We start from the raw sequence: 22,302 nt of genomic DNA, 5'->3' as shown, positions 1-22,302 counted from the left end.
CAGGAGGTGAGGCTTCTTTTCAAAGCAAAACGGCATAAGAAATGAAATATACATCAAAGCCCAGAATCATACAACCTGGCACTCAGAAGAAACCACAGAATTCCAGTGGGGCAATCCCTTCATTCACAGAAGAGGGTAAGCCTTGTTGCGGGGGGGGGGGGGGGGGGGGGGAGGGGGGGGGAGGCCCGCAGGCAGACACAGATCACACAGTTAACCTCCTAACCTCCATTTGGAGACAAAAGCAATACCACCTACCAAAGCAGTCTCCCTTGGCTCAGCTTTCCAGAAGAAAAAATTATTGTGGATTCGGTTGTGAATCCAGGTCACCTGGTGAATGTTTGGCCAAGTCAGAATGTAAAGAGATGAGGCTGGTTGAGCACAAGGAAGCCAGCCCGCCAGGAAAGGCTTGGAGGAGATGAGCTTTGAAGCAGACCCTACACTGGACCCTAGCAGGTTGTGCCAGGGCTGAAAACACTACGTGAGGAAGGAAAAGGTGCTTTAGGCTGGGAAATGACATGTGCAAAGGCCTGGAGGTAGGGGTGCGTGCAGATTAGCTCGGTTGATTCATTTACTCAAAAAGCATTTGCTGGGAGCTGGTCGTGTGTTGGGCTCAGCACAGGCCAGCTGGGCATGGTCCCTGCTCTCCTGGACTTTATGGTCCAGCCAGCTGGGGAGGGAGGGAGATGGGACAGCTGGCAGGAGTTCGAATGTCAACTGTGGAAGGGTTTTTGATACATTTCTGGGGAAAAGAAAGAAACCAGAAAACATAGTAGTTGCCATCACCATAGTTACTGCCAGAAGACCCTGCCTCTCAGGCCTCTGGTTGTCCCAAGCTATTCCTTCAGGAAGCAAACCAAGCTGTGGACAGTGGGGTTTCCAGGTGTAGGGACTGCGGCTGCTTCTATTTTCTTCTTTATACTTTTGTACACTTTTCAAATTTTCTACCTTAAATATGCACTACTTTGAGAATTGGAAACAAAATTAAAACAACCTACTCTGTAATTTTTATAAAGTATTTATTTAAACAACTGATATTAACCATAGGTATCAAATATACTGATATGGAAAAAAATCCAGTTTATTACTGAGAGAAGAAAAGGAGCAAGCAGGCAGCCACAGCACAAAACATATAAAGTGATCTCATTATTGTAAAAAAAAAACAAAAACAAAAAACAAAATGCCTACCTATGTATTTGATTATATATGTATATAACACACACACACACACACACACACACAGACACAGGAGTTCTGGAAGAATCTACACTAAATTCCGATGGTGGGGGCGGGGAGCTTTACTTTCACATTCTTCTGTGATGTTTCAGTGTTTACAGTAAGCATGTGTTAACTCTTGCCGTTTTAAAGCCTTAAAATACATAGCTGTGAGGTATCATTTACTGGGTTTGTTCGCTCTGGGCACTGTGCTAGCATATTCCGTCTCACTCCTCGTGGCTTCTCCTCAGTTGTCCTATTCTCTGGGCACCAGGGAACAGGACCTTTCAGCTCTCTCAAGTCTGTGCCCACCCCACTCAGTATCTCGGGCTCCTTGGATCGTCCCTCCAGGGATGAGGGTCTACACCTTCTCCAGGTGCAGTCGAGCTTTGTGGAGCAGGAAACCAACGGGAGTTATTTTTCTGCCTCCTCCGTGGAGCTCCTTTGCCTGAAGAAGTGTTTGTGATGGGGACGGTGACAGGGCAGTGGGCCTCGAACACCCAGTGCAGTGGGGGTGGGGCCATCTCTGGCTTGTCCTGCCCGGTGAGGAGGGGAGGGAGGGAGGAGGGCTAGGCAGGCATCCCCACCTCCCCCCTTGGCACCTGTGGCTGACAGCCTCTTTCTTCCTCTCACCCTGCCCAGCCCAGGAAGGAGGTTGAAATAATTAACACCTAAGTGGAAACTCTTTTACAAGGGATTGTGAACTCCTCCATGATCTGCATTTTAAACCTTCTGTCGCTCATTGTGGAATGCAAGCTTTGTCTCCTCTGAAAGGCAGGGAGGCAATGGAAATCAGGGGAAGCGGGGAGGGGGTTCGCTTTGGGCAGGGCCCCCCAAACATTCTACCTCCAAGCCTCATGCAGATGAAAAACCCGAGTTGGGGGGCTGTCACCCACAGCAGTTGGTCTCCCACCCCAAAGGTTTCTGGAGCTGAGCTCGGTAGCCTGTCTGTGACCTGGGGCCCAGCCATCTCCTCCCTAAAGCAGGCCAGGCCCTGCCTGGCGCCCCAGCCCGCAGGACAGATTGCCCGTGTGTGGTGGCAGTTGGGGGCCCAGAAATAGGTCTGAACGTGCTTAAAGGAGTAGGGAACTCCAGAGAGGAGTGACTCAGCACAAGCTGGGAGAACTTTTCAAGTACTGATTAATTTTGTGAATGGGTAAAACATTTAAAAGGTTCAGAAGAGAAAAAGCAAGTGTCCCGCTTACCCCTAGCTCCCAAGTCACGCACTGTCCCTCTCTTTCTCTCTCTCTCTCTCTCCCTCTGTCTATATCTGTGTGTATGCATGTGTGTATTTACATTTAATGACTCTCTACAGAATATACTCTTCATCTTTTTTCACAAAACAACACTTTCCAGGCCTACTGCTTGCCCTGAGACCTGTTAATGCCATTAATTTCCTTGTGCTCAACCTCCTCCTCTGTAAAATGAGGGATAATAAGATTACTGACCTCCTGGGGCTGTGGTGAGGAATAAATGTGTTAATTCATGTAAAGTCATTAGACCAGTGCCAGCACAGAGGGAGCACTGTCAAGCCTTAGCTGTTATTATCACGGGCATTGAAAACAAAGAATCTTTGCCTGTGATCACACCAAGAACTTGAATCTTTGTCTTTTAAGGTATGTAAGGTGTGTATGAGAGAGAGAGAGGAGAGAGGAAATGATGATTTAATATTACAGGAAAAAAAGAGTGATTGATTTTGAGATTCTGATTCTGGAAACTGAGAAATTAACATGAAAAAATCACAACAACAATAACAACAAAATCTTCTAGTTGTTACCTGTCTATCCTGTACCAGATGCTATCCAGGCCCTTGACGTGCCCTGTTTAAGGCCTGCGACAGAGCCGTGGGGGTGGGTATTGTCATTTCCAATGTACAGATGGGGACCCTGAGACATTGGTTAGTTTGTAACCAAAGTCGTGTAAACTTGGTCCTTTGAGTTTCCTGTTCATGCCGACCACATAGTACAATAGTTGTCACATGTTCATGTGTAGATCAGCACTGGACGTTTTATTTGATTCCATGCTGTACTCTGCATGGCTCCTGTGGTGTGATCTCTGCTTAAACCAAATAAATAAGTAGGTGGATTCCTGACTTCAAGCCTCATCAGTGCCTCATTTATTGATTCCCAGTGGTACGTGACTTAAGCCAGTCATTGAAGCCGATCCTTTCCAGGGTAAAACATCACCTTATTTTTCTCCTGAATCCTGCCTGAGAAGCTGCATTTGGCCTTTCTTTCCCTTTGTCCCTGAGGTATCACCTCCGTGTTGCCCACCGCTTCCTGTGCCTTTGACCAGCCTTTTTCTGCCATCAGTCAGTTTACTGTGGCAGATCCCTGGTCTGGTCTTTAACACGCTGCCCTCTGAGAAAGCAGCAGATGACCAGTCTTGATGGGGTTGTGCAGAAAGCCAGGACTGGCAAGGGCGGAGGGAGAGTCAGTCCTACAGGGTAAAGAGAGGCAACTGTTGGGGCTTCTGTGGTGGCACAGCAGTTAAGAATCCACCTGCCAATGCAGGGGATACGGGTTCAATCCCGGGTCTGGGAAGATCCCACTAAGCCCGTGCGCCACAACTAGTGAGTGCCTGTGAGCCACAACTACTGAGCCTACGTGCAACAATTACTGAAGCCTGTGAGCCTAGAGCCTGTGGCAATGAGCCTGTGCTAGAGAAGCCATGGCAACAAAGAGTAGCCCTCGCTCGCCACAACTAGACAAAGCCCGTGCACAGCAACGAATGCAGCCAAAAATAAATAAATAAAAAAAATTTTTTTTTTTTTTTTTAAGAGTGGCAACTGTTTATGAGGCATTTTATGCCAACCTCCTGGGTTCTCTGCATTCTAGCTGGGTGGAGTTACGGAAACCTAAACCCGTGATGAGCGATAACAGTCAGTGCCGTTTCTGGCTCTGATGGGAGTCAAGAGCAGTGAAGGAGGAATTAGCAGAAAGCAGCCCCAATGAATGTTTGGTGACATTCAATGGGTTTTGTCCCTTTTCTCAAGCGCAGTGGTTGCCTCCTTCCCCACCCTGGCATGGAATCCTGGGACCTGCGGGAGGGTTGCCGAGGGCGCAGGGGCAGGGAGGTGGCCCACTGTGTTGTCCTGGCTTCTCAGGCTGTGCTGGGACTCTTCCCCTTGAAGAGCTGGCTCAGGAAGAATATAAATAGCAACGACAATCCTAAGCAAATACACAACTGAAAATTCCAAAGATGGCGTTTCCGATGCAAATAAGTCATGGGAAAGATGGTCCAATGCGCTAAAGTGGTCCCATTGTAAGTTCCGCCCAGTTACCCTGGGTCTTTAGTTCTCTGAACTGCCTGTTCACCTCCTGGGCCTGTTCTTCTATTGTGCTGCACTTACAGATCTTGCTGATTGGAGTGAACTCTTTGTAAGATAGGAAACTAACCTTTTATTGGTGGTCATAGGTTGCAAACAATTTTTCCCAGTGTTATTATCCTATTTTATTTATGGCATTTATTTTGCCATCCAGAAAATGATACCATTTTATGTAGTCAGATGCATCAGTCATTTCTTTTAGGTTCAGGGTTTCATAGTCCACTTGCAAAGTTGTTCTCTACTCTTAGATGAAATATTGTGTGTGTGTGTTTTGAGACATGTTATGGTTTCATTTTTAAAATTTAAATCTTTGATCCATCTAGAATATTTTTGGTGTTAAGGATTGAGGTGGGGTCTAACTTCATAATTTTTTTCAACTGATTATCAGTGGTCCCTCCCAAGTCATTTACTGAATCATCTCTCTTTCCTCGCAGAACTGAAATGCCACTTGTATCATAAACGTCCACGTGAACTGCGGTCTATTTATGGTCCCCTCCTATTTTGTTGCACTATTTTTTCCCCAACTATAAACTTTTACTTATTGTTGATTCATGATGCATTTTAATATCTAGTAGGAGTAGTGCTACATCATTATTTTTCTTTGGATTTTTCCCCTTCTATTTTCACATGTTTATTTTTCCAGATAGATTTTAATATCATTAAAATATCATTTACCATTTGGAAATGCATGAAGAATAGAGATTACTTTAGGGAGAATGACATCCAAAAGGTGGACATGTCTTCCCATTTACTTCAGTTTTGTTTTATGAACCTCATTAGAACTTGACATTTTTTTTCTTATGGATCCTACTGGCTCTTGGTTAAATGTATTCCTATGAATGTTATCTTTTCAGTTGTAATAGCAAATGAAATATGTACTTCTCTAACTGCCTGTGTGACTTTAGGGAAATCACTCACCCTCTCTAGGCCTCAATTCCTTTGTCCATAGAGAAGGGAGCACATCTCTAAGATCCCTGCATCTCAAGCTAGCCGAGGAGTTTATGAAGTAGTCAAGGACTACGTATGTGCAGGATGCTGGTGTTTTCAGGGATAGCTTTGCCCTCATTGCATTTTCATGAGAAGGACCCAGGGTCAGCTCAGTTTCTCTGGTCCCAGCTGTGCAAACAAATGCCTGGGTCAACCCTAACTGGAGCCTCTGTGAGTCTCCAGCCATCTCCAGTGATTCACCAAGACTCAACTGAGCCCAACTCCACTCTTCCTGCAAGCTGGACACCCTGCAGGATGGTCAGAGGCTTTATTTCACACCAACCACTCTTTACTGGGCATCTACCATGTGCCAGGCACCATGCTAGCCTCTGGATGGGGCCCCTGGCTGTTTATCTTATCAGGGCAGACAAATGCTTTGAATAATTTACACCTCCAAGTGCAACTTGCGTTTCAGGGTTGATTCTGAGTTTGTTTTGGCGTCCTTGTACCCTGAGTCCATGGACTAATCAAGGGCCTTTTCTCCAGGGTGTGAAGAAGACCCAGTGGGTGCATGTGGTCCTGGAGGGAGAGGATGCTCAGAGAGAGAGCATTTCCTAGACAGACTGAGAATGTCGGGCTGGCCAGCCTGGGGAAAGCCAGCTCAGCCTCTCAGCCGGCAGAATCTGTGCCACACTTTCCAGCTGCCGAGCACCTCACTGTGCTGATGACTGGGTGACAGGCTTACACTCCCCGCTAATTCCAGGAGGGACCCATTGATGCATGTATCATTTAACCTAATTGTTTCTTTAATTGAAAGTCAGCAGATAAGCACAGGTTTCTTTCCCATGCAAAAGAGGTTTGAACTAGAAGAAACAAGCCAAGGACATAAAAAAACAAATGCCAGCTTTAGCCTGGCTTGGGGGAAGGAGGGCTTTGTGCCTCTGGTTCTTGCATCATAATGCATTTGAGTTAATTTGACTGGTAGGGGTGCTTAGTTAGCCAAACACTTTAATAGGACTGAAGCGAGATTGAGGTGGGCTACTTTCAGGCCCAGCCTGGATAAGAATGGATGGGCTTAAGCCCTCTTTTCTTTAAGGAAACAGCCCCCACACTTGTGCAGGCCAAAATAATTAAGTAATTAGCAAAGGCATTTGTCAAAATGCCCAGTGGGGCTGACGAAAATGACAGCTTTGAGAAGGATGAAGAGCTTGCAAATAGCATTTTCTCCAAGCTTGGGGCTGGGGTCAGGCCTGGAGCCTGCGAGGAAAACGCCTGCCTGGGACTCCAGGGTCCCAGCTCAACCTTTGGGGTTCAAGTTCACTTCCCTGTGGCAAAAGCCAAGCTCCTATTTCTAAGGAGGCTTTCTTGAAAGGCCTTTGGAACATCAAAGGGCTCTTAACACGCAGCAAGTAAGTGAAAAATAAGGGAGTCATTTTCCTTTTCAAAGGATTGAGACTGTTAAACAGCCAAGTCCGTGGTGGAAAAAAGCATTCGTGGTTTGTTGAAATTAAAAGACTGGGGAAATAGCTGGAGGTTATAAACCAGTCATCACTGTTGACAGCGAACTGATTCTGTACCTACTGTGTGCAGGGCACATTCCCGGGTTTCCTTAGGGCTGTGCGGATGTCTATCCTTACGAGGTGTACGGTGTTTGCTGTTGTAGGGACACTGATAGGAGCAACCACTTAGGGGTCACTTCAGTATATCAGGCACATGGTACCTCATTCAATGCCCGCAACAACCCTGTGTTGTTGGCCTTCGTTTCCCTCCTTTGATGGACGGGGAAAGTGAGGCTCACAGAAGTTGGATAAGTTTTCATCTCGAATGGCCTCAGCCTGCAGCAGCTTGAAGCAGGATTTTGGCTTCTGGCCAGAGATTGAAGTCAGGCCGAGGCAGAATCCTAGCCACGAGACGAGTGGCCAGTGACGAGTTCCCTGGCCCTTTGGCTTTGCAGAAGTGAATTCCCACAAAGACGGAAAGTAGTGAAACAAATGAAGTGTTTTAGCAGGAAAAAGAGTACATGTGAATAGGCACACAGGCGCAGATTCAGAGAGTCACGTGCTCTGGTAGTTTAAATCACTTATACGGGGAATTTCTCCCGGGTTTCCTTTGGTCAGTCATCATGCTTTGGCTGATGAATCCGTATTTGGTGTATCTCAGGATCCTCCCATGTGTGTGCACGCATCTCTTAGCCAAGATGGATTCCAGCGAAGAGGCCTGTGGGTAGGTGGACATCACTCCCGTTTTGACCTCCAAGGAGCCTTTCTGCACATGCAGTCAGGAAGGTCTCCTTGACCTTGAGAATGAGAAATACACAGTCTCTATCTTTTATCTGGGTGGGGCTCAGCCTCTCCTATTATTCTCCTGCTATCTTCATCTTGAAGGATCTGTCCACAGGGGACACACTCCAGCTGTTTAGCCTAGGGGCCATCTATCTCCTGCCTCAGTTTGACAACAGATTCTATTTTTATCAGTCAAAAGAAATAAGAACTGAGAAATGATCATTAGATTTAGAAGCTAGGAGTTGGTGGTGTCAGGAGAGAGGTATTTCACCTGAGTGAAAAAGACAGTCAGACATGGTGAGAGGATGGTGTGAAGAGTGAGTCTTCCACAAACAGCCAAGGGGAGAAACATCACTATCGGTCTAGTTGGGGAAATTTCCCAAGCCAGGGGGAGATGCTCCAAGAGGGGGAGAGTTTGAAGATGCCAGAAAGGGAGGGAATATTTGAGAAAGATTGGTGCTTCTGGAGAGTGACATGCAGCTTAGAGAGGAGGTAGCCTTGTGGTGGTGGAGACAGAGTAGGGGGAGAGGAAGGTTGACTGTTCTTGAGAAAGGGGAGAAGATGAAGGAGAGATTGTATAAAGTGACTGTGGTATTTAAGATTAGAAAAAAGGGAGTTGATTCAGAGGTGCTTCGAGGGGCAGGGGAGGAGAGCAGAGAGGACTTAGGTGGAGGGTAAGTGGCTGACATGGGTACTCTCTATGGAGGAAGTCAGGTTAGGCCAAGAACCAGTGGGTTTGGTGAGAGTGGTGATGGGTGGAGGTTGTGGCCGGAGACAGGAGCTTGGAGCCCAAGATCTTGGAGGCAGAGCATTTCTGTAAGTGTAAGTAGTTGGAGGTGTCTAGAGTGGGGGCAAGACTGAAAGGATCTTAGAAAGCCAAAGGTCAGGGGGTGATGGGTCTCTCCAAGAGTATTGAATGAACGATGACAGGCAGGTACCAAAGTCCTCCAGGAACAATGCCAAGGAGGGTAGAAGAAGATGGTGACAAAGATGAGAAAGATGAGGTGAGAACTGTGTAGGTGGTCGTGAGGGCTTCTGGCAGGAAAAGTCAGGGCAGTTCTGGTGCCTTAATAACCTGGTGAACAAAGAGAAAACCTTGGCCTCTTCTTTTTAGAGGTGGTGAGAAATATTGAGGCTTCTGGGGTCAGGACCAACCTGGCTTCTAATCCTGCCTTTCAACTTACTAGCTGTGTGACCTTGGATACATCACCCAGGATATTTCTGAGTATTGAAATTCATCTATGGAATGGAAGTGCCACACCTGCTTGTGGGTGTGTGTTAGGATTAAACAAGGTTTTGATCATAAAGAATCTGGAACAGCACCTGGCACACAGCCAGTGCTCAGTAAATGGCAGCCGTCAGAAATGTCTGAGCTGGAAGAGACCTCCACTCATCTGGGTTACCACATGAGGAAAAGGAGGCCCAGAAAGGCCACAGATTAGGGAAGATGCTGGAGTTCCCCTGAGGTCACAGAGTGCAGGACTCTGGTGGAAGCCATATGAGGGAGGGGGTGCAGGACTGGAGAGATTCTGGAATCTGCAAGATCACCAGCCAGGCACTGGCTTTGGGTACAGGCTGGGTTGTATGTGTGTGTTGGGGGTAGGGGGACAGGTCATAGCTCTTTCCAGGGTGAGGAGTGCACACAGGGCTGTAAAGCTTGCCTTCCAAGTGTTTCTGACAATGTCTTCTAATCAGCCAAGTAAGCATGTTGTCTACAAGGGAAGGGGCCTTGTCCATTTGCTCTTGACCTAAACTCTGGGCACTGGTCCCCCTCTTTGGTTGAAGGGTTTTGTTTACACCTGCAGTCTCCGAGCTTGGAACTGTCAAGGCAGCAAGTTCTTAGCGTGAAGATTAATTTGCATTTGACAGCACTCACCTTTGTATGCCCAGTGTCTGATGGGAGTGGCTGCTCTATAAATACTTACTGAATCAATGAATGCATAACTTCTTCTTTGTCTTTGGTGGTGACACAGCTCTCTATCCATCTCTGCAGTTGGTTGGCTTTGTGGGGGTGAAGGATCCAGGTTCAGGAGTTTGACAAATAAGAGTCTAAATCCCGTCTTTATCATTTAATACTGGTGACTTTCTCTAAACCACTTAACTTCACAGATCCTCAACGTCCTCATCTAGAAAGTGAAAACAGTTACACCCCTTTTACCTCTTTTGACGATTGATTTGGTGACGATTGATTTTGTGACCTCAGCATCGTGTCTGCCTGGCACTCTCAATGAGAGTGGCTCTTTTTTATTGTCATCACAGCACTGGGTGTGGCAGACACACAAATGTACCTTCTCCTCATTTTTTAAAAGCTGAATACCTCTCTTGTCCCACATTCTAGAAAGTGGTATGAGTGAATGAAGACGTATCCTAGTTTCCTACCTCCAGGCCCCACTTGCTGCCCACTGGGTTTGGTGGTTCCGTATAAGAAGAGTCAAGCAAACGATCCTCTGGGTCCCCTGATTACAACCCTGAGGCACCTTCAACTTCAGGTGTGTTTGCCCCAACGGGGCGGCCAGGTAAAGGCTTGCCGCTAATAGCCCTGGCCTTCTTGGGGTGCTCACCGCCAGCAGGAGAAACCCTCTGCGTGGAAATTACTTTAATTTGCAGTTGACAAAAGGCAAATTGCTGGCATTTTTTTGCTTGGAGCCTGGAATGTAACCTTGCACGGCTGCCCTAGACATTCCAGGTGACAGCTTCCATTAGCCCGGCCCAGATTTCTAGCTTAAAGGAGGGTGGGAAAGGAACTTAAGTAATTTTACAGGGGGCAAACTCCCCAGTCATGATCACATCCTACTGACTTCTATCCTTTCGAATTCCCTGGCACTTTTGGCAGCATACAAAGCAGAGTCAATGTGGCTTCGGATCACGTGCATGTTTTTCTTCGCTTAACCTTCGATTGTGTATTTCCACAGTCCACAGGCTTGTAATTATTAGTTGGGTGGGAGACTCCTTCCTGTGATCTACCTGTGTTTGATTTGTGTGTAAGGTCATGAGAGCAGGGCCTTCTCTGCTTTGTTCCTTTGCATGATGCTTGGGATGCAGTAAGCTCTCAGTACATATTTGATGAAGGAATGAATGAGTGAATGAATGAATGGGTGGTTTCCCATTTTTCCCAAGGCCAGAATGTCTTTGTCTGTCTAGCCATAAACTTCTGTAGCATTCCAGAGGGAGGGCATCCTTTAGATGCGGTGCTGGTCACCTTCCACTTAAAATATGTCCCAGAGATGCCTGTCTCGGGCGGGGTTCCTGGAATGCAGGCTGAACAAAATGCCTTGTAGACCAAGGAAGAACCTGAGGCTGCTGCTGCCATCTTGCGGACAGAATTTGAAACATAGGCGAAGTGACAGCAGTAGCCCCTATACCCTTCCATTTCTCCCAAAGAAATCTTGGCTGATGCTATGATGGAATAATCTCCTTTGCAATGCATTAGGCCATATTTCCAGATCCATGCTTAACCTCCTTATATTCCTCTGTTGAAATCATCCTCATTATACCAGCAATAGTAACTCATATTTCTTGAGTTCTAGGCAATGTGCTAAGTGCTTTGTATTAAACAACAACAACAAAAACAACAAAACCTTTGATGCCTGTGCTGTTATTACCATCTCTACTGTAGAAAGAGGAAATTGAGGGTGCACAACCTGTACCTGGCTAGTAAGTGGGAAGGGAGAACCAGGATTTGACCTCAGCCTCACAGGCTCTGGGCCCAACTCTTGGCCATTATACCAAACACTTCCCAACTTTTTTTTTTTTTTAAGTTCTTCTCTTTCCAACCTTCTGTTTTGACAGTGCGTTGTACCTGCCTTCACATCAGGTCCTAATGATTTGTTTATGTGTTTGATTCCCCAACAAGACACTGAGCTCCGTGGGAGTTGGTTAGAGCTGTTGAGAAAGGGATTTTATATATCTCTGAGCACCAGCTATGCACCAGGGCGGTGCTAGATGAAGAGAATATAAAGATCTGTTAAACGGGGGCAAAGGCCTTCCTCAAGTATGCCTGCCAGGGGGTTGCTAAGCTGCGGGAAAGACATGGAGTTTGTTCCTGGGATATAATTTGCAGTGGAGATGACAAGGGTGGCGAGCGGGAGTATTAGTCATTTAACTATGAGTAGTTCTTTGCAACCTTATTTTTATATGAACTGCCCCACCTCAGCACTGCTCGGGTGAATCTTAAATGTTATGAAATCCATTCATACATGACATTTCTTTGTTCCTTACGCTGTAGCACTTGACAGAGTTGCCCCAGTGAGAAGCAATTCACTGCAGCTGGGGGGAGGGGAGGAAGAGTAACAAGCTCTCTCTCTGAGGTTTTCTGGGATGACAGGGGGCCCAAAGGGAAGATCACATATTCCATAGAGTATTTTGAGTTGGACTACCCGAAACATGTTCTCTATGTTTAGTGAAAATTTGTAGGCACTCTTCATTGGCTTCAGTACTGGACAGAATCAAAATCTGATTAAAGTAAAAAGATTGTGAAATGAAATGCAAAAATTAGAATAGATTTATAAATGAAAGCAAGACTTTAAACTTGCAGGTACACCCTACAGGCTTGAAGTCCATTTCTCTGTGTATTTGTATTAGGGTACTTTGGGGTAAAAGTTCACAAAGTGCTCATGTCGTATTCCTTTATAGGGAGGCTGTATCACATGGAGGGACTAAACTCAGGACAGCTGTCTTTTCTGCTTTATTCAAGGACCGAGGCAGGATAATTCATCGATGGCCAGGCACAAGGCCAGTTGCTTCAGGGACACAGAGATAGTAAGGCAGGGTCTCTCTTCCTGTTGGGGGCTGGCAGATTTCTCAGCCCTAAGTACCAATGTCTCATGAAGTAACGCCTGCAAGGGCTAAAGACATAAATGGTGACTCAGGGGATACAGAGAGGAAAGGAGAGCATAAGAAACAACTACAAAGGGGAAAGTGGAGAAGCAAAGAGAAGAGATAGACTCTAGAGGAGGTGATGGGAATGACCCTCAGAGCCTTGGAGGCCCCCTGAAATGTCCACCCCAGGGGCCTGGACTCAGCTTGAACAAGCAGATGCCCTCTTTGGGCCCTTCCAAAATGCCTGGTGGCAACCCTCCTCCCATGGCTACTGCAAAGACATCTTACAAGCTTCCTGGGCATCCCCAGCACTGGTATTTTTGTTCTGAGGTCGAGCGTCTTGTGAAGGAAGTGTATCACCATTATTAGTACTTTAACACCATCCTGCTGTCTGAATGTGCTAGCCTTCCTGGGTAGCAGGAGATGGGTGGACAACCAGGTCTGAAGTGACAAGGCAGGTGCTCACGGTGGCAGCTCCAAGTCAGAGAAAGCCTCCGAGACAAGTAGCACAGTAAGAGCCTGGCAGAGCACGTGGCCAGGGCACTGGCTTGGACCCACTGCTGCAGAGGTGGTGTGGCTTCCAGCCAGGTGTGACTCCTGGATGTCACCCCATCTGCATGCGGGGCGACAGGGACGTCACATCCTTAGGCAGCATCCCCAGAAAGCACGGCTTTGATCTTTTTGCTGTGCTCATAATTTAGCTAAATTATTAAAAGTCTGGTGGACAGGAAAAAACGTGGGCAAGAATCAAAAAGCTGTACACTTCATAAAAGTTATATGTGTCAGCCGTAACAATAGTCCTCCAAAGGATCGTGCATTCCTATTACACTCTGACCTGTATCAAAAGTTGTTACAAAAGGTATTTCTGCACTTTACAAATAATAACATCATCTACCATACATTGTGGACATAGCAAATGTTATGAACTGTACTAAGATCCCAGGGGGACTTTGATGTTTTGGGACTTCAATGTTTTATTTTTTATTGGAGTATTGCTGATTTACAAAGATTTAGGTGTACAGCAAAGTGATTGCTTTATATATATACATACACACACACATATATATCACTTTGCAGATATGTATATATATGTGTGTGTCTATATATATATATTCTTTTTCAGATTCTTTTCTGTTATAGGTTATTATAAGGTGTTGAATATAGTTCCCTGTGCTATACAGTAGGTCCTTGTTGTCTGTTTTATATAGTAGTGTATGTCTGTTAATCCCCAATTGCTAATTTATCCCTCCCCCCATCTCCCTGTTGGTAACCATAAGTTCATTTTCTATGTCTGTATGTCTGTTTCTGTTTTGTAAATAAGTTCACTTGTATCATTTTTTTTAAGATTCCACATATTAGTGATATGATATGATATTTGTCTTTGTCTAACTTACTTTACTTAGTGTGATAATCTCCAGTTCCATCCATGTTGCTACAAATGGAATTATTTCATTCTTTTTATGGCTGAGTAGTATTCCGTTGTGTGTGTGTGTATATATATATATATATATATATATATATATATATACACACATATACATATACCACATCTTCTTTATCCATTCAGCTGTTGATTCAGATTTAGGTTGCTTCCATGTCTTGACTATTGTAACTACTGCTGCTGTGAACATTGGAGTGCATGTATTTGTTGTTGTTGTTGTTAATATTTATTTATTTGGTTGCTCTGGGTCTTAGTTGCGGCAGGCAGGCTCCTTAGCTGTGGCATGTGAACTCTTAGTTGCTGCGTGCATGTGGGATCTACTTCCCTGACCAGGGATTGAACCCAGGCCCCCTGCATTGGGAGCGTGGAGTCTTAACCACTGTGCCACAGGGAAGTCCCGGGCATGTATTTTTTTGAATTAGAGTTTTTGTTTTTTCCGGGTATATGCCCAGGAGTGGGATTGCTGGATCATAAGGTAACACTATTTTTAGTTTTTTAAGGAACTTCCATACTATTCTCCAAAGGGGCTGCATCAATTTACATCCTGTGGAGATGTTTTTATCACCTTCTGGTATAAGAGATAACTTGGTTTTTTTATTTTTGGACCTGGTATGTTTTTACGAAATACGTAAAAACAGCCATGTGATATTCTTCTCCTCACCTTAGCATCCTGGACATTCCAAGCCACTTTTCAAACCTAAATAAGAGCAACTATGATGACTCTTAGGATTGACATATTTGTTTTTCTTCTCTTACCCTTGTTTTAACCTCCTGAAAATTTTATTTGGTTGTTTGATTCTGCTTTTCTGTTTTTTTGTGAGTTAACCCAAAGCCCCTTCTTCCTCTTTCTAAAAAGAACATGAAGAAGTTTAATTTAAAACTTGGTGAGGTTTAAAGATGGGCTTAGATCTCAGTTTACTAGTTGGGGACTCTTGCTCAGGTTATTTTAAGCACATTGAGAGTTCTTTAGCAGAATTTACATTTTCTAAGAGAAAAATGTCCAAGTACGTGCTTTTTCTGAAGGATGTTGGAGGATTTTTCTGCCTCTCCAGACACAGAGGGGAGACTCTGTCCTCATAGGAGGTCCTCAGAGAAGACTTATGGAAGCCTCATTATTAAGCCCTGACAGCAATCCCTTCTCCCCGCACTGCTCTGGGGGGTGTCCAGCAATCAGGGCTTGGGAAAGGCACCCTGTAGGGAGAGAGAGTGGCTAAGGAATGTCTATCAGTTCTGGCTTGAATCCTCTTAGACTCTGCTGGGGGTGGGGTGGGGGTGTAAATTGGTACTACATTTCAGGAAAGCAATTGGCATTTGTCTCAAGCATCTTAAATATGCTCCTGGCTTTTGACTCAAAGATTTCCCCTCTAGAAATTTAACTTAAAAAATGAATGAGAAATGCATTCATTCATTCATTCATTCATTCAACAATGGCTGCTCTGTGTCATACACTGGGTTGAGTGAACAAAACAAACACTGCCCTGCCTTTATAATGTTAATAGCTTAGTAGATCTAGAGGCCTTGAAATGCAGGCAAAGATCTCTGTCCAGGGCTGTTTAAAGCAGCATTACTTAAAATAGCAAAGAATTAGAAACAACATATATCCAATGGTGGGGATTAGTTCAACTACAGTAGATACATGTGATGGAATTTTAAATGGCCATTATAAATCAGTGTTTTCCATGATGTGGAAGAAGTTTTATGAAATACAATTTTAAGAGGGGGAAGAAAAACAAGCTATAAAACTGGAGTGCTACGAAGGTAGGGCCAGGGAAGTTCTGGGGATGGGATCCCAATTTTAGATCTTAAAAAAAAAAAAAAAAGACTAGAAGGACATATACAGTAGTTATCTCATGACAGCGAGATTACAGATATTTTTATGTTTTTTCTTTTTGCATTTTCCAAAGCTTCTACAATGAATATAAATTAATTTAGAAATCTTCAAAGCAATAAAGAGAAAAAGAAAACTACTAGGAGGTGTGTTCAGGCCTTCTATGCTGTTGGTATAAGGAGAGAAATATTTCCCAGATTCTCCTATCAGCAACAGTCCTGCTAGGATCTCCCTCCAGGGCTGACATGAGCCCATATCTGAAATTTTCACTACACTCACTGCATGAGCCAGGGGGAGCCAGGATTGGAAACTCATCAAGGATATAAGTAGAACTGGTGTGACTGGGAAGGCCAATTGGTTTTACTCTGGAAGCCTTCCTTTTATTCACTGGAACAAATGTGGTGTAGGATTGGTATAGGTAATGGAATGAAAATTACAGTAAAAATATAGCCCTTTGGGGAGAAAGAGTCAGTAAATAATTTACTCCTTAAGGTTTTGGTCCCCTTGTCTGATTTTGTTACTATTCCATCTGACCTAAGCCATTAGTAGGATCTCAAGGAGTGGCAGCAGCAGAGAAAATGGCTCTGGAGTCGGATTGTCCAGGTCTAAATCCTGGCTCCACCACTAAATTGCTCTGTGATCTTAGGCCAGTTACTTAACCTCTCTGAACCTTCTTCATATGTAGAAGAAGAAAAACATATAACCTACCCAACTGAGTTGTTGCAAGGATTAAATAAGAGCCTGGACCAGACCCATGAGCCAGGTTCTGCAGCTCGTCCACCTGTGTGCTCAGATCCATTCTCCACCCTTCCCTGTGTTCAACTCTTCTGCAAGGGGTCAACCTATGCAAGCTCTGTTCCTCGGGCTAGGAGACGGGAAGCAGGAGGAAGGAAAAGTCAGGGTACTCTCCCTCTCTTGCTCTGCTTTGGGCAATGTTGCTGGCAGTCCCGGCAATTGCCTCGGAGGTCCCTGTTCCCACAGGGCAGCCGGCCTCCTGCCTTGCCCCACTCTGCCTCAGGGCGATACTCCTTATAATCACAGTTCCCTCTACTGAAATCCCTGATGTAGACTCAGTTTTCTGATTAGACCCTGACACTTTTCTGACCTTTGCTGGACCTGAGGTTTTGAATGACCATAATAGACAACGTTTACACAACTTTGCTCATCGACCACCTTTGCAATGAGTTTCATCACATCAAAAAGATCTTCATGTTTAACTTCAGCATACTGTCCAATGACCCAGTCATTTTGGGAGAGGAAACAAACTTTTAAAAAAAATAACATATTGGATATAAAAGAATATCTCTATAGGATATATGTGATATAATGATACAGTAATGACACTCCCGTATCCACCACACAGTTTAGGATAAAAATCACCATGATCTTTGGACCCTTCTGTGGACCCCTTCCTGATTCCATCACCCTCTTCTCATCCCTAAGACCTCAACCCTCCTGAGTCTATCAACCCTTTGCTGTTCTTTGTGGATTTACCACGTCTCTACCCCCTACACAAAGTATTCAGTTTAACATGTTTTTAAGTCGTATACAAGAGAAATAATGCTGCAGCTAATCTCCCTCGACTTGTTCTTCCACTCAGCACTGTCCCTAGGGTTTATTCATGTTGTCCCGTGTAGCAGCGATTCAAAAAGCTTTATGGCATTTTCTTCTAGAACCGTGCCTCAATGTACTGTCCAGTTACTGTTCATGGTCACAGGGGTTCCTCCAGTGTTTTACTATTTCAAACATTCTTAAATCCGTCTCTAGGCACACGTGTGTGGATATTTCTCTAGGGTTCAAACTGAGGAGTGGCGTGCCGGATCACAGAGCAGGACTGTCCCCCCTAGCAGATGACACATAGTTTTCCACAGTGGTTTTACCAATTGTATTCCCACCAGCTATGTAAAAAATATATGCTGTTCACATCCCTCGTGGGTCTTTGCTGTCAGACTTTTAAATCTTTTTGCCAATCTGGAGGGCAAAAATGAGGGATATCTCATTGTGGTTTTACTCTGTATTTTCCTATCAAGGGGTGAGTTTCTTTGCGTCTTGGTCATTCAGATTTTCTCTTCTGAGAGAAGCCTGCTTGAGAGCAGCCGATCATAATTCCCTGAACCTTGGGGTCGTAGCAGGTTGGGGGCAGCTGGGGCCGGTCAGGAGGGCCCTAGAAGGAGGGAGGTGCTGACCCAAAGTCCGGGGTGGAGTAGGGCAGGGGCTTGGCTGCAGTGATGGAGACAAGCGGAGAGCTACCCAGCCTGGGGGCTTGCAGTTGATTGCATGCCTTGGTTAAGGACCCTCCTCTGGTTACTTTGACAACAAAATGTATCTTGAGTCCCACACTGAGCATCTCGGCGCTGGGCAGGAAATGTCTGAGAAGCGAGGGGGGCTTGGTAAGGGGGTCTGTTGTGAACTGGCAGGCATATGACAACAGCCAAGTTTTGCACTGTGAAGTAGTGAGAGACCTTACAATTGGTTGAGAGAAGCTCAAAGTACGACTTTTTCATATGAATTTTTCCAATTTTTAAACACTGGCAGCTCATTATAAAAAAGCCAGTTTGCGTCAAACAAACCATGTCTGTCAGCGCTGGATTTAGTTGTCAAAAGGCTCCTTTGTGACCTGTGTTTTGGTCACAAGACAGGATTCACACCTTGGTCAGTCAGCAAGTACCACCTGCTTCCTGGGGCCTGGGGCTGGGATCCACAGGGAACAGGTGAACACTGACTTCCTGGAGGGGACTGTCTAAGGGGACCGTTCATTCTCTCAGTATTTGTGTGTGTGTGTGTGTGTGAAAAAAATATATAACATAGAACTGGCCATTGTTAGGTGTACAACTCAGTGGCATTAAGTACATTCACATTATTGTGTTACCATCACCATTCCCGCATAGCTGTCTTCATCTTGCAAAACGGAAACTCTGCACCCATAAAAAACAACCCCGGAAGTTCCCTGGGGGTCCTGTGAGTAAGACTCCCAGCTCCCAACACAGGGGGCCCGGGCTCGATCCCTGGTCAGGGAACTAGATCCCACATGCTGCAAGGAAGATCCCTCGTGCTGCAACTAAGACCCAGGGCAGCCTAAATAAATAAATAAATCTTAAAACAAACAAAACAAAACGAAAAACCAACCCCCATCCCCCCCGAGCCACCCCCCCACCCTAGGCCCTGCAACCACTGTTCTATGCCTTTTGTCTGTATGATTTTGGCTGCTCTAGGAACCTCATATAAGTGGAACAATATAGTATTTGTTCTTTTGTGAACAGGCTTATTTCACTTGGCAGAATGTCTTCAAGGTTCATCCATGTTGTAGCATGTGTCAGAATTCCTTTCCTTTTTAAGGCTGATTAATATTCCATTGTACGTATAGACCATTTTGTTTATTTATCCGTTGAGGGACACTTGAGTTGTTTCCACCTTTTGGCTACTATAAATAATGCTGCTACAAACTGGGATGTACAAATATCTGTTTGAATCCCCGCTTCCAATTCTTTGGGGGTATATACCCAGAAGTGGAATTGCTGGATTATAGGGTAATCCTATGTTTATTTTTTTGAGGAACTAGCTTAGCATTTTTATCGGCTTTCTCTAATTAGGAACATGCAGTTAGAACTTGAGGGGGAAAATCAGTATCATTTTGGATGGTGGTGATGCATATCCTTTCAAAGGTGACATTTCAAAAGCAGAGCATGTCTGTCATCTTCTGGCCCATAGGTGTTTGGCTGTTCCTGTCCTGTGATGGTAACTAGAATAGACTGAATGCTTATTTTGTCCGAAGTTCTGTTCTAAACACTTTTGCATCTTTTAAATCATTTTATCATCACAGCCATTCTATGGAGATTATTGTCTCAGTTTTATAGATGAGGAAACTGAGCCACGGATAAGCAGAACTGTAATACAATGGAGGGACAGACAAGGTCCTTTGATTCAGCACTTACTTTCACAAATAAGGGAAAGGAGGCTGGAGGGGAGATACCCAGAGTCACAGCATTACACTGTGACCGAGCTAGGTGAGCTCATAGGCTTCCAGACGTCTGGAAGCCCCTGGCCCCACGCTCTTGCCGCCTCAAGACAGGATTCCATCTATTCATTTTGTTTATCCTGTTGACCCAGGTGAGACCTCATCTGAGCAGCTGCCGTGCTGCATTGGAATCCAGCTGGATATTCCTGGTCCTCCTCCTGATAATTGCCGGGGCAGGACTTCACTGAAATATGACGGGGGGAGGATTATGGGTTTGGCTCTAGGATTTTGTGAAAACACATGGAAGTAGCACATTAATATTAGTCAAGGCCCACTGAATGGGCCTTTTTAAGAAGTTGAGATAAATTTTGGCAAAAATCAGGTTGCCCTGAGAAGCATTCAATTCACTGTGAGGGAGTCACTCAAAAAACTTACAAGTTTTCATTCTTGTTAAGTTTATTTAAATAATAAAAATCTAGAGTCTGTGTCTCCTGCAAAGTTGCACCCCTGAGGTTCTGAGCTTGACCATGCATATGGCGGGCCTGTGTTTTTCATTATGTTCCCTTACTCGTTAGGCTTTGCAGTTAGTCCGAGTTACACGTTTCTCTGGTGTTTTTCTTGAACTTCATGAACTCTGGCATTTCATTTCGGGGATGTATATCCAAGGGAAAAGCAGCCTTCCTTTGATCTTCCTTGGGACCCCATTAAGTTTAACCTAAGAAAGATTAGGGAGTTGCCATTCAACGCTGAACAAACACAAAACTCAGCTGCCAAGATGGCGGGTGCTTAATCTATTTACAACATCGACTCCATTATGAGCTAATTCCACATCAAGCTGACTTTGAAAGGCATTCTTCGGAATGGAATTCCCATCTGCCTTGGGAGGCTACGTGCATATGGTGTAGAGTACTGAATGTATTGACCTCACAAAGAAATCTATTTAGCATGAAATATTTAAACTGTAGAGGGTCTTTAAACCTTGAAATCACTGTCAACGTTGGTTCCCCATATGGCAGTCAAGTTGTACTTTCTCTGAACTGAACAGCCGTTTCTGGAAAGCACCCTCGCCTTCTAGCTGTGTTTGTAATAACATCTGCTCAATGGTGGTGAGACACATCAGCTCCAGTCTCTGGACAAAAAATCCTCGGAGCCCGGGTGAACTCCGAGGGGCGAGGAGCTGCCACTCGGGCAGCACCTGGAAAACCAGACTACTCCACTCCCCTCGGCTTCATTTCTAAAATGGCTTTCAGAACTCTGCCCATAAATAGCTCTTTAAAGTAACATGCAAGTCTAATTGTGACATATTTCTTCCCCCTACCCTGAGAAAGGAAGAACAAAACAAAATCAAGCGTTAGCCTGTCAGGATTTTCAGTTCCCTGTCACTCTCAAGACATTGATGGAGATTTATTTTCCTAATGAAGGCTCCAGTGTTAATGGTGGCACTTGCTAGAATCGGTTAGGACTAAGTGTTATTTAATTCACAGTGAAGTGACAATCTGACTGGACTGTGATTAGTTCCAGCTTTTAGCTATCATTTATAGGTCACCAGGCGGCTAACAGCCTCAAATGAGGGACCATTTTCTTTTGACAAGATGAAGTGTTTTCGGGGAGGTTGGGAGGACAGGGAGGGGTGCTATCCAGAAAGCCCAGCTCAATATTCTCTCTGGGAATTCCTCATGGGGATTTGCTGCCACTTACTCAAAGTAATTACACTAGTGAATACAGGGTAGGTGCGCTGAAGGCAAAGGAGAAAAAGACTTTCCTCAATGCCATTCATGTATCTGCTCAGCAACTACTTGAGTGAGGCACTATGGGAGAGTGTGTTGGTGGGGGTCCCTGGAAGGAAAGCTAATATTCAGCCTGCACATTCTGGTGTGGCTGTTCTCCATTTTGATGGGGTGAAGCATCTGTTTGGATTGGTTAGTGCCAGTACCATAATGATGGTTAAATATTCCAAATAACAATCTTGTCTGGAATCTTTTCCCATTTTCTTGCTGGCTTTCTTTTTCCTTTTAAAGATTTATTATTTATTTATTTTTGACTGTGTTGGGTCTTCATTGCTGCACGCGGGCTTTTCTCTAGTTGTGGCAAGTGAGGGCTACTCTTCATTGTGGTGCACAGGCTTCTCAGTGTGGTGGCTTCTCTTGTGGAGCATGGGTTCTAGGTGCACAGGCTTCGGTAGTTGCAGCGCATGGGCTCAGTAGTTGTGGCTTACAGGCTCTAGAGCACAGGCTCAGTAGTTGTGGCAGATGGGCTTAGCTGCTCTGCGGCATGTGGGATCTTCCCAGACTAGGGCTCAAACCCATGTCCCCTGCATTGGCAGGCAGATTCTTAACCACTGCGCCACCAGGGAAGTCCTTGTTGATGACTTTCTTTGCTGTGCCCTTCTTAGCTTCTTCTATACCACCAGTGGGAGGGCTGTCAAGAGGAGCATGGAGCTGAGATGGTCAAGTAATGAGTGAGAGTAGCAACTCAGTGTGGCGCTATGTTGATACCAAAGACAGTCAGTGT

This window comes from Hippopotamus amphibius, chromosome 5 (genome assembly GCF_030028045.1).
Source record: "Hippopotamus amphibius kiboko isolate mHipAmp2 chromosome 5, mHipAmp2.hap2, whole genome shotgun sequence".
NCBI classification, from domain to species: Eukaryota; Metazoa; Chordata; class Mammalia; order Artiodactyla; family Hippopotamidae; genus Hippopotamus; species Hippopotamus amphibius.
Note: the sequence above shows the minus strand (reverse complement) of the source record.